This window comes from Benincasa hispida, chromosome 5 (assembly GCF_027475165.1).
Source record: "Benincasa hispida cultivar pf3 chromosome 5, pf3_genome.v1.1, whole genome shotgun sequence".
In the NCBI taxonomy this organism is placed as follows: domain Eukaryota; kingdom Viridiplantae; phylum Streptophyta; class Magnoliopsida; order Cucurbitales; family Cucurbitaceae; genus Benincasa; species Benincasa hispida.
In genome coordinates, this window is record NC_143482.1 from 28,383,950 (window position 1) to 28,395,942 (window position 11,993).

The following is an 11,993-nucleotide window of genomic DNA, read 5'->3' on the forward strand; positions in this document are numbered from 1 at the left end:
TTTATTTTATTAATAACAATGTGTATAAACTGTTTACAAACTACGAGACCCCGGGAGAATTAAGACACTAATCCCAACACTAAGATCCGAGGTTATTTTATGTAAATTTAAACAAGTATGTAGAGACATACAGGTGGATCTTGTTTAAATAATAACCTAAATGGTCTGTAGTAGATGGATAAGATTGGGTACCTTATCCTAGGGACATTACGAATACAACCCGCTTTATAGGTGTTACAAGTGTTCTAAAGTTGTAATTTATTCTTTATTGCATAATCTTTTATATATGATTGTAAACGTTTGAATTCTTTCACAATGGAGTTTGGAACATCCGCTTCCTATCACTGGTTTTCTAGATTTAAAATTCATTCAATTGGTATCAGAGTCAGGTTGTTTTGATATTCCAAATTTCATTGCTGTATTGAATTTCATTTACAGTCTTGGTGGGTTTTATGAATTCTGCAATGCATTTAAGTGTTAAGTGTGGTTGTGGATATTGTTGATGGATAATTTCGAGACAATTTCCTTTGTTTAAAGCTTTCTTTACATTTACAAAAGTTATTTGTAAAGGCCCCTGTGTTTTTGGGCATAATTAACTTGCTATCGAGTCTGTATTTAAGTTGTTTTGAGTCACTCGTGATGAAGCTTCAAACACATGGAGATATTGTTCGCTTCGAGGAAGAAGACCAATCGTTGGTCGCATCATGTGGCTTAAGCTAAATGATCATTTAGATTTGGCTAAACGATCGTGTAGAAAAGTTCTACTCGATCATGTAGTATATACTAAACGATCGCATAGCTAATGCTATGCGATCAAGTAAAAAGTTTACTCGATCGTCTTGTGTTGCTACTCGATCACGTAAACACTCGGGGTAAACGATCGCTGAGTATTTGATACTAGACGAATGGCACATGCTAAATGCGTGTAGGCTAGCATGCTCATCGCATGGTCACTAGCTACTCAATCACTTGGTATACGATACTCGACGCTTGCTCCTCGATCGTTTAGACAATAATGCTAATCACATAGTCGTTGTCTACACGATCACATGGCATGCGTTACTCAATCTGCGCTGCCTGATCGTGTGGCCTTCATAATCATCGCATAGTCCAAAGGCACACGATCCACGTTACACGATCGTTTATTCTTGCTAAGCGTTACTCGATGATCTGAAGGAGATGCTACATGATCAAGTGACGAGGCTTCGCCTGGGCAGTTCAAGACCTGGTTCGCCTATTTGAACCGATTGACTCGATGTTTTGTAATAGTTAGCTTTTCTTTCCAATTTTTTAGGCTAATTATCCCTGTCCATCAATTTTTTATGAATGTACATGTGATGTATATTTTCTTATATGCCATCATGTATGAAATATAGTTTTAAAACCCACCATAGGTTATGCATTTTATTCATGCATCATCTTTATATTATAAGTGTTATAATATAGTAGTTTGCATGATTAAATTATTTAAAGCATGCTCATGCATCATATAATATAAGAGTTATAATATATGCATGTATTAAGCATATCCATGCATCACCTATATATTATTAGTGTTATAGTATAAGGGTGTATGTTAGCATGTATGCTTAGTTCATTATTTGTTATATAAAAGTTATATATTAGTAATAAATGAACATTGCATGAAGCATGAAGCCTAAGTTTACTTATAAATGTTATAAATACCTTGTGGATGTCTAGTTTAGCAATGTGGTTGATTTTAGTTATTTCATTATTTATAAGAGTTATAATTAATGAAATTAAAACTAAAATCAATAACCAAGAGTTGCATGCAAGCTTAGGTAAAATCATTTTCTAAAATAGTTTTAAAATTTGATTGAGATAGACCTAAGATCATGGTTCTAGTGAGATTTGAAACCTAAATTTAATCTTTTAAATCGGTTTAATAGGATTAAATTGATTTGAATAAAAGATCAAATTTTGTAATAAATCTATCTATAAGGGACCTTTTGTCTAAGGCAGGTTCTGGTTAGGTTGGGGTATTTAAGCTGACGAAAATGGACACCTCTACCTGGAAGGTGAATTAGATAGATTTTCTACAAACATGTAATTGTTGATTAATATTTGTTAAAGTGTTTAATGAATGTTGATCAAAATTGTATAACTTTCCAAAGTAAGTGTTACTTTTGGGCAAACTTAAACAGTCACTTAGTAAAAATAATTAGCCATATTTTTCTAAGTTAAACCCTAGGTTGTTAAAATACTCAGTGAGAGGAAAAGATATATATGATATGTCAATTCCACTCACGCTTCTCCCTTAATGTTCACACCGTGAGATTCATGCTTGGCCTTGTGGTGCCTTGGAAGCGTCTCCCTTCGAATGGTGTTTGCATGGGTCAATATCAAGGTGAATGGGGAGAGTATTTATAGTAAGTGGGAGAAGAATGTATGTCAACATGTCCTGCAGTCTCTTTCATTGGTTTGCATCATGAGAGCTTCTTGTAGGCCTCGAGGCGCCCTGGGAGCGTCCCCCTTCAGATGGTTTGTGCAATTGGTCAATATCAAGGCGAACTCCATAAATGGATAGGATCGCTTTAGTTTTTGCTCCAATTGGTTTTTTCCTTCGGTTGGCTACTTGGGGAGGAACTCTAGGATCTAAAATGAAGGGTCACACTTACGGAAAATTGTTAAGTCTGTTAATGATTTCTTGACCAAATCAATGATGGTTGATCGTTATAAGAATAAGAGTTATTTTGATGTCATGATTAGTTGAGAGTGTCTCAATTCAGTGAAAGGAGAAACTGACTATCCTTCGGTGATTTTTGTCCTAAATCACTGAAGTATCCTTGCAAAACTAGATGTATTATGGGTTCATTTAGATTTTGCTAAATTATATTGAATTGTTTTTAAAAGAGTTATGCTAAAATCTAATGTAGATCAATATGTTTGTTTTTTCAACAAAATGTCAATGTATGATTTCCCCCTTTTTGCCTTTTCTACTTTGCCCGATTTTAATTACATGATGTGGTAAGAGTCTATTAAAATATTTTTCGTGGTAAACAACCTCGAGTTTGTCATGTTTGAGGATTTTCCTCAAGTCCCAACTCCTGATGCACCACGAAATGTTCGTAATGCATATAAGGTGTGGATGAAGACTAATTCGAAGGCTTGACTTCACATTTTGGTAAGCATACCTGATGCATTGGCCAAGAGGGTTGAGAACATGGTCATTGCACATGAGATCATGGACTCATTGCAAGAGTTTTTTGAAAGTAAGTTCTCACTTTTTTAAGCAAAATGGGATTAATGACAATAAAACCAGTGGTGTCAGTTCCCAAGATAATCTTCAGTCCTTATTGAATGTCAAGGGACTAATAGAGAAAGTATTTGATGAAGTTCATCGACGAGGACTGTCCTCTGAAATGAAACTTGGAGTTTATAATATAGGTTTTGATATTGATCCCATTATTCTCCAGAAAAAGAAGAACTCTGAAGATGATAAATGTGATTTACTTGTCTTGAAGACGTGCTTGGTAGAGAATGATGATTCTACCTGGATAATTGATTCAAGGGCTATTAACCACGTGTGTTCTTCCCATCAAGGATTTAGTTCCTGAAAACAGTTGGAAGCTGGAGAGTTGACTCTTATAGTCGGTACTGGTGAGGCTGTTTCAACTGTTGCTGTAGGCAGGCTTAAGTTATTTTTGGATAAGAAACAATATTTGTTATTTGATAATGTTTATGTTGTTCCTCATATCAAGAGGAACTTAATTTCAGTTTCTTGTGTGATTGAATAAAATTATTACATCTTCTTTTCTGAGAATAAAGTGTTTATTTTTAAGAATGGTATGGAGATATGCTTTGATTCAATGGAAATAACTTGTATGTACTAAGGTCGTTAGTCATAAAAGTTATGCTTAATACTGAAATGTTCAAACAGGAACAACTGTAAAAAGACCAAAAGCTTCTCTTAAAGAAAATGCCCATCTTTGGCATCTAAGGTTAGGTTACATCAATCTTAATAGGATTGAGAATTTGGTGAAAAGTGGACTTCTAAATGGTTTAGAAGAAAACTCTTTGCCAGTATTTGATTCTTTCCTTGAAGGAAAAATGACCAAACAACCTTTTACTGAAAAAGGTTATACGGAAACCTTGGAGCTTATACATTCAAACTTCTGTGATCCGATGAGTGTAAGAGCACGGGGTGGGTATGAATATTTCATCTCTTTCATAGATGATTATTCTAGATTTGGATATCTATATCTAATGCAACATAAGTCTGAAGCTCTTGAAAAGTTCAAGGAGTATAAGACTGAAGTTGAAAACTTGTTAGGTAAAAAGATAAAAACACTACGATCTGATCGTGGTGGAGAGTATATGGACGTAGAATTCCAGAACTATATGATAGAACATGGAATCACATCTTAACTGTCAACCCTAGGTAACCTTAGAAGAATGGTGTATTAGAAAGGAGAAACAGAACCCTGTTGGACATAATTTGGTGTATGATGAGTTATGCTCATCTTCCAGACTCGTTTTGGGGATATGCAGTAGAGACTGCAGTTTACATTTTGAATAATGTTCCCTCAAAGAGTGTTTCTGAAACACTTTTGTGTTATGGAGAGGCCGTAAAGGTAGATTAAGCCACTTCAAGATTTGGGGATGTCTAGCCCATGTGCTTGTGGCTAACCCTAAAAATTTGGAACCTCGTTCAAAAGTATGCCTATTTGTAGATTACCCCAAAGAAATGAGAGGTGGATACTTCTATGATCCAAGTGAAATAAGGTGTTTGTAATGACAAACGCTACCTTCTTGGAAGAAGACCACATAAGGGATCATAAGCCATGAAGTAAACTTCTTTTAAATGAGATTTCTAATAAGATTGCTGAGACTTCAACAAGGGTTGTTGAACAGGCTGATAGATCAATAAGAGTTGTTGATGTCAGTCCATCTAATCAACCATCTCAAGAGTTGAGATTGCCTCGACATAGTAGAAGGGTAGTGAACCCACCTTTATGCTACATGGGTGTAACAGAAGCCCAAAACATCATATCTGATTATGAGTTGAGGATCCGTTGTCTAGCAAGCAATGGAAGATGTTGACAAAGATGAATGGATTAAAGTCATGAATCAAGAAATGGAGTCTATGTACTTCAATTCTGTCTGGGAGCTTGTAGATCAACCTGATGGGGTAAAATCTATAGTTGTAAATTGATCTACAAGAGAAAAAGAGGTGTAGATTGAAAGGTACAAACCTTTAAGGCTAGACTTGTGGCAAAGGGTTATACCTAGGTTGAGAGAGTGGACTATGAAGAAAGTTTCTCACCTGTTGTCATGTTAACGTCTATCAGGATTCTCCTGCCCATAGCCACATATTATGACTATGAGATATGGCAAATGGACATCAAATTGCCTTTTTGAATGGTAATCTTGAAGAGACTATCTACATGGTTCAACCAGAAGGATTCATTGAACAAGATCAAGAGCAAAAGGTTTGCAAGCTTAATCCGTCCATTTATGGACTGAAACAAGCATCTAGATCTTGGAATATGAGATTTGATACTGTGATAAAATCTTATGGCTTTGATCAGAATGTTACTGAGCCTGTGTTTACAAGAAAATCATCGACAGTTCAGTAGCTTTCCTGGTGTTGTATGTTGATGATATCCTACTCATTGGGAATGATGTAGGTTTTTTGACTGACGTTAAGAAATGGCTAGCCGCCCAATTCCAAATGAAAGATTTGGGAGAGGCACAGTTTATTCTAGGGATCCAGATCATAAGGGATCGTAAGAAAAAAAAGTTGGCTTTGTCTCAGGCATCGTACATTGACAAGATGCTTATCAGATATTCGATGCAGAATTCCAAGAAGGGTTTATTACCTTTTAGGCATGGAATCGTTTTGTCTAAGGAATAGTGTCTTAAGACACCTCAAGAGGTTGAGGAAATGAGATGGATTCCCTATGCATCGGCTGTTGGTAGCCTTATGTATGCAATGTTATGTACTAGACCTAACATTTGCTATGCAATAGGGATTGTCAGTAAATATCAGTCGAATCCAGGATTAAATCAATGGATGGTGGTCAAAATGATCCTCAAGTATCTTCGAAGAATGAGAGACTATATGCTTGTGTATGGAGATAACAGACTGGTAGAGATTCTCGGAAATCCACATCAGGGTTAGTGTTCACATTTAATGGAAGAGTTATAGCATGGCGAAGCATTAAGCAAGGATGCATCGCGGACTCCACTATAGAAGTCGAATACGTAGCTCCATGTGAAGCTGCTAAAGAGGCTGTTTGGCTTAAGAAGTTCCTTACTGATTTGGAAGTTGTTCCAAATATGTCTTTACCGATCACACTTTATTGTGATAATAGTGGTGCTATGGAAAATTCTAAGGAACCTCACAGTCACCGAAGAGGCAAGCACATAGAATGGAAATATCATTTTATCCGGGAGATTATGCATCGCGATGATGTGATTGTCACAAATATCGCATCGGAGCACAATCTTGCTGATTTGTTTACAAAGGCTCTCACGGCTAAAGTGTTCAAGGGTCATTTAGAAAGTCTGAGTCTACAGGATATGTGGCATCTTGTCTAGGGCAAGTGGGAGATGTTACTGGGGTATAATGTATGCCCTAGTTTATTGTATTTTGTATTGTCTTTGTATTGTTCATTAGTCTCTCCAGGCTTTAAGACAAGTGGGAGATTGTTGGGAATGATGTCCAAAATCTCCTTGTAATCTTATAGTTTATAAACTCTGTAAACATATTGTTATTAATAAAATAAATGTTATTTTACAATCATTTACTCAATCTAATAAACTAAGATTCGAGTTTATTTTATGTAAATTTAAAAAGGTATGTAGAGACATACAAGTGGATCTTGTTTAAATAATAACCTAAATGGTCTGTAGTAGATGGATAAGTTGGGTACCTTATCCTAGTAACACTACGGATACGACCCGCTTTGTAGGTGTTACAAGTGTTGTTAAGTGCTACAAATAATCTGATCCTGATCATTCATGTGGAGACATGCGAGCAGGGGTATCCTATACAAAGAGTTGTATAAAATTGGACCATGAAATGATTAGTCTCTTTATAACAATGTTGATAATAGAGACTTACATTTCACTAAGATGACCATAGGTGACATGACCTGAATCCTAAGTGAGTTAGGAACTCCTGTTCATGAAGGCAGTCCTTTGATTTGTATGGGTGAGAGTGGTCAGATTGCCAACTCAATAAGCCTACCATTTGGGGATTCGTCTGATTGGGGAGTTGGGAACTCAGCTTCACAAGACAAAATTCACTCCTTCCTCGATGCAAGGGTAAGTATATAAATTTCTCCTTTAAGGACTGATTTCGGATCTTGAATATTGTGGCCATACCCTCTCTTGGGAAGAGAGAACTTAGTCATAGTGGGACTATGACTTATTGTTTATTAGAGAAATCAGTGGTACTTAAGGAGTTAGATGTAACTACAGGGGGAAAACGGTAAATTGACCCAACTGTACTTACAAGCGATTTTTGAAAGGTCATCGCACTGTTGATTGGTTATATCCAATGGACACATAAATATATCTATAGTGCGAAGAGTGTAACTATCGGTCTTTAGTGGAGTGCCCGAAAGTTAACAGATGGTGGATATCGTGATTAAAGAGTTTAGTCAGTTATTCACGTATTGTTGGAGCTTCAAGCTATAGGTCCATAAGGTCTCCTTGATAGCTCAATGGATTCAAGTTGAGAATCAGATTTTGGGTTAGTTTAAAGTGTTCAAATTAACAAGAGGGAATTTGATTATATAAAATATAATTCAATTAATTCAATTATATATGATATAATTTATATGATGTATTTGATACATTATTGGAGGAATTAATATAAATATAATTTATATTAAATGCCATAAAATAGGAAAAGAACTATGGTTTATATGTTGCATATCATGCAATATTAAAACCATAGGTTATAAATATAATATGATAAGTTAGTTACTATATTTATTTATAATTTATTGATTGTATGATAATTAATATTTCTTTTTCCTAATAACCGACTTGCGTGGGTGGTTATTCACGATTTTATGGTAACTGTGAAATAAAAGGAAAATTAGTTTTTCAAATCATTAATTTTTTCGAAAAAGGTCTCACATAATTAATTATCGAGTATAAGGAGTTTTACTACACGATAACTTAATAGAGCCTAAATGATCGAGTATCAAGTCTATACGATAGACTTCTTCCTCTATGCGATCGAGTATCAAGTCTATACGATAGATTTCTTCCTTGATTGATTCATCGCATACTCAATCGTTTAATTCCTCCATCCCTCTATCCAAAATCATATAGAGCCCACAACTCCTGGATTCTCACACGAGAATACCAAGGTAATCTTGTGGTGGTGTCGAGTTTTGTTCGAGGATCGAGGATTGAGTTTAACTTGCTAGTGATTGAGGATTTTCTAGTTGCATGTTGTGTTCGTGCTGTTCGAGTTTGATCGAGGGAAATACGTGAAGAAAGAGTTCTTCAAAGGTATTGTCACTCGATCCCTTGTATTTGATTCAAAGTATGTTGTAATTTATTCTTTAATGTATAATATCTTCTTTATGATTGTAAACCTTTGAGTTCTTTCACAATGGAGTTTGGAACGATCCGCTTCCGCTCACTGGTTATCTAGATTTAGAGTTCCTTCACAAACCCCTCTCGGGCCAAGAGAGGGTGTGGCGCCACATTGTTCAAGACCCGAAATCAGCCCTTAAGAGAGCAATTTATCTACTTGCCCCTGCTTTGGGGAAGGAGTGAATTCCATCTTGTATCGTGTTCCCAACTCCCCAATCAGATGAATCCTCAATATGGTAGGCTTGTTGTGTCAGCGATCCGGCCAATCTCACCCATACAAATAAAAAAACCACCCTCATATGCAGGAGTTTACAAATCACTCAGGATTCAGGTCATGTTACCTATGGTCATCCTAGTGAAATGTAAGTCTCTATTATGAACGATGTTATATAATGAGACTAAACATTTTGTATGTTCGGTTTTACGTCCTAAAACTCGTGGTTTGTAAACAATAAAACTTATTCTGAAAATTCAATAAGTTGTTATTGAAAATATGTATTGGTTATTTCATTTTAGAAATAAATCCAATAAACTAAAAGATCCATAACTATTACATGAGTACTTGAACTTTATGTGGAGACATAAAAGTGGATTAGGTTCGAGTAAATAATCAAAATGAACTATAATATATGAATAAGGTTGGGTGCCTTATTCTGGTAACACTATTGGATGCGACCCACTCTGTAGTTGTTACAAAGAAGTTGTAAAGTGCTACAGTCGATGTGATCCTAATTCGTACATGTTATGACATGAGGAGTGGGGCATCATGTGTAATGGATTTATACAAGATCGGACCATGAAATCAGTTACTCTTACTTTCTAACAATGTTTATTGTTTAAGACCAACTATTTCAAAGTGATGACCTAGGTAACTTGACCTTAATTCTGAGCTAACTATGTACTCCTATTTATACGGGATTATCCTTAGATTTGCATAGGTGAGGGTTGCCTCAACAGCGCCGACTCAATTAACCTCCATTTCAAGGGTAAGACCGGGTAGATAGCTGGGGACATAAAGTGTAAGATGGAATTCACTCCTACCCTCTTTCAAGGATAGTAGAGAGGTTGTTACCGTAAGTGTGGATTCCAAGTCTTGAACAAGGGGCCCCACCCTCTCTTTGACCCGAGAGAGACTCGGTTTGTTGATTGGATCACAAACAAATTGTTCATTAGAGGATTAGTGGGACTTGAGAAACAAGAGGTAATCTTTTGGCCGAACCGTTATTACAAACAACTTGTGAAGGGTTAACTTACTAATCATGGTTATATTGAGTGGACATAATATATCTACAGTGAGGGGAGTGCAACTATGGACTTTAGTGGAGTGACCCAGTAGTTAACAAATAAGGGTTAATTTGGTGTAAAGAGTTTAACCACTTAATCTTGGATCGTTGGAGCCCATGATCTGTAGGTTCACGAGGTTCCCCTACTAACTCGTAAATGGATTAGCCTTGGAGTAGCGTGATAAGTTGATTTGAAACGTTCAAAATAGAATTAAGGGAATTAGTAACTATATCAGATATAATTACACTTTTAATTTTAGAATTAAACGAAATTGTAGAATCGATTAATATTTAAATATAATCTAAATATTAAATTCATGAATAGGATTCATGATTGTGGGATTAGTGTTAAATTAATTTAATATTTGATATTAAATTAATTGAATTAATTAAATTATTTAATTATTAATTTTATTAGAAAAATATTTTTAAATTATTTTTTTGTAAAATTAAATACAATTTCAGTTTTAATTATTGAATTAAAAACTGAAATTATGTTTTAATTTGAGAAATTAAAAATTAAAAGAAAAGGAAGAAGAAAATGAAAATAGAAAAGTTGGGATTTTCCCACTTCTATTTCCAACTTGCTTACACACAATTTTTTTGCCAAATCTAAGCATGAGCTGCAATACATGCCGCATTCCTTCTTGCATGATGATCATGCAATATATACTGAGAGATTTGAGTGGAAAAATTGATACAAGAGTTGCATTTTGACAGAAAAAAGGCTGAAGAAATATGGTTCTACAAAACTGTGAAAAACCAGAAAGTTAGTCTTCATCTCCATAAAATTCCCTTAATCCAAGCATATTTTGAGTCTCAAAACTCAATCCAAGGCACCAAAAGGATAGCAGGGAAGGCATTGAGGTAGTTCATAAGTTGAATTCAAGAAGATTGCAGTTGAGAATCGTGATTCAAGGTGTTCTTCAAAGATTTGTCATGAAACCCACTTTGTATTTTATGAGCATGCTTAGATTCAAAGCCACAATTAATGAATTAGAATGCTTAATGATCAATTTTTCTTCCATTGTATGTTTTCTAACTCTAACATCGTGGTCTAGTCTTATACAAACTTCTTTGTATAGAATATTCCTGCTCGCATGTCCAATACATGAATGATCAGGATCAGATCATTTGTAGCACTTTACAACAATTGTAACACCTACAAAGCAGGCCATACTCGTAGTGTTACCAGGATAAGGTACCCAACCTTATCCAACTACTACAGACCATTTAGGTTATCACTTAAACATGATTCATCCGTATGTCTCCACATACATGTTTAAGTTACAAAGATAACCTTAGGTGTTAGTTTATTGGTTTGTGGTTAATGCAACTAAATATCATATATTTTATAGACAATGTGAATAAAATATCATATATTTTATTAAATACATAATGAGTTTGTTCAACAATGTTTACAAACTATAGGACCCTACGAGATTTAGGGCATCAACTCCAACAAGGAGGACATGAGCAAAGGTGTCTCGAAGCCGAGTATAGGTCTCACTGTGTGAACTTTTAGGGGGAAACGTGATAAGAAAAATGAAGTATCATATATCCCAATTTCCTCCCACTGAGTGTTTTACCTAAGGTTAATTAACTTAGAAAAATACGACTAATTATTTTTACCAAGTGCTCCTTAACTTTGTTCAATATAATATTTACTTTGGATAGTTAAACAATGTTGATTAGTGTTTATTAAATGATTTAACAAACTTTAATGAACCATTGCATGCTTGTAGCAAATCTATCTAATTTACCTTCTAGGTCAGTTCCCAGGTAGGGGTGTCTCGTTTCTGTTAGCTTAAATACCCCAGCCTAGACAGAACCGTCCTTAGACAAAGGTCCCTTATAGATACATTTTTTATAAATTTAATATTTTATGACAAACCATTTTAATCCTATTAAATTGATTATAAGATTAAACCTATTTCTAATCTTATTAGAAATATTATGATCATAGGTCTAAAGTGAATCAAATTTTAAACTATTTAAAAAATGATTTGAAACCTATGTTAGCACGCAACTCTTTATTATAGATTTTAATTTCTAATTTCATTTAACTTATAACTATTATGAAGTAAAATGAAACAAATTAGAACCTAAAATTGCATCTAATGACAT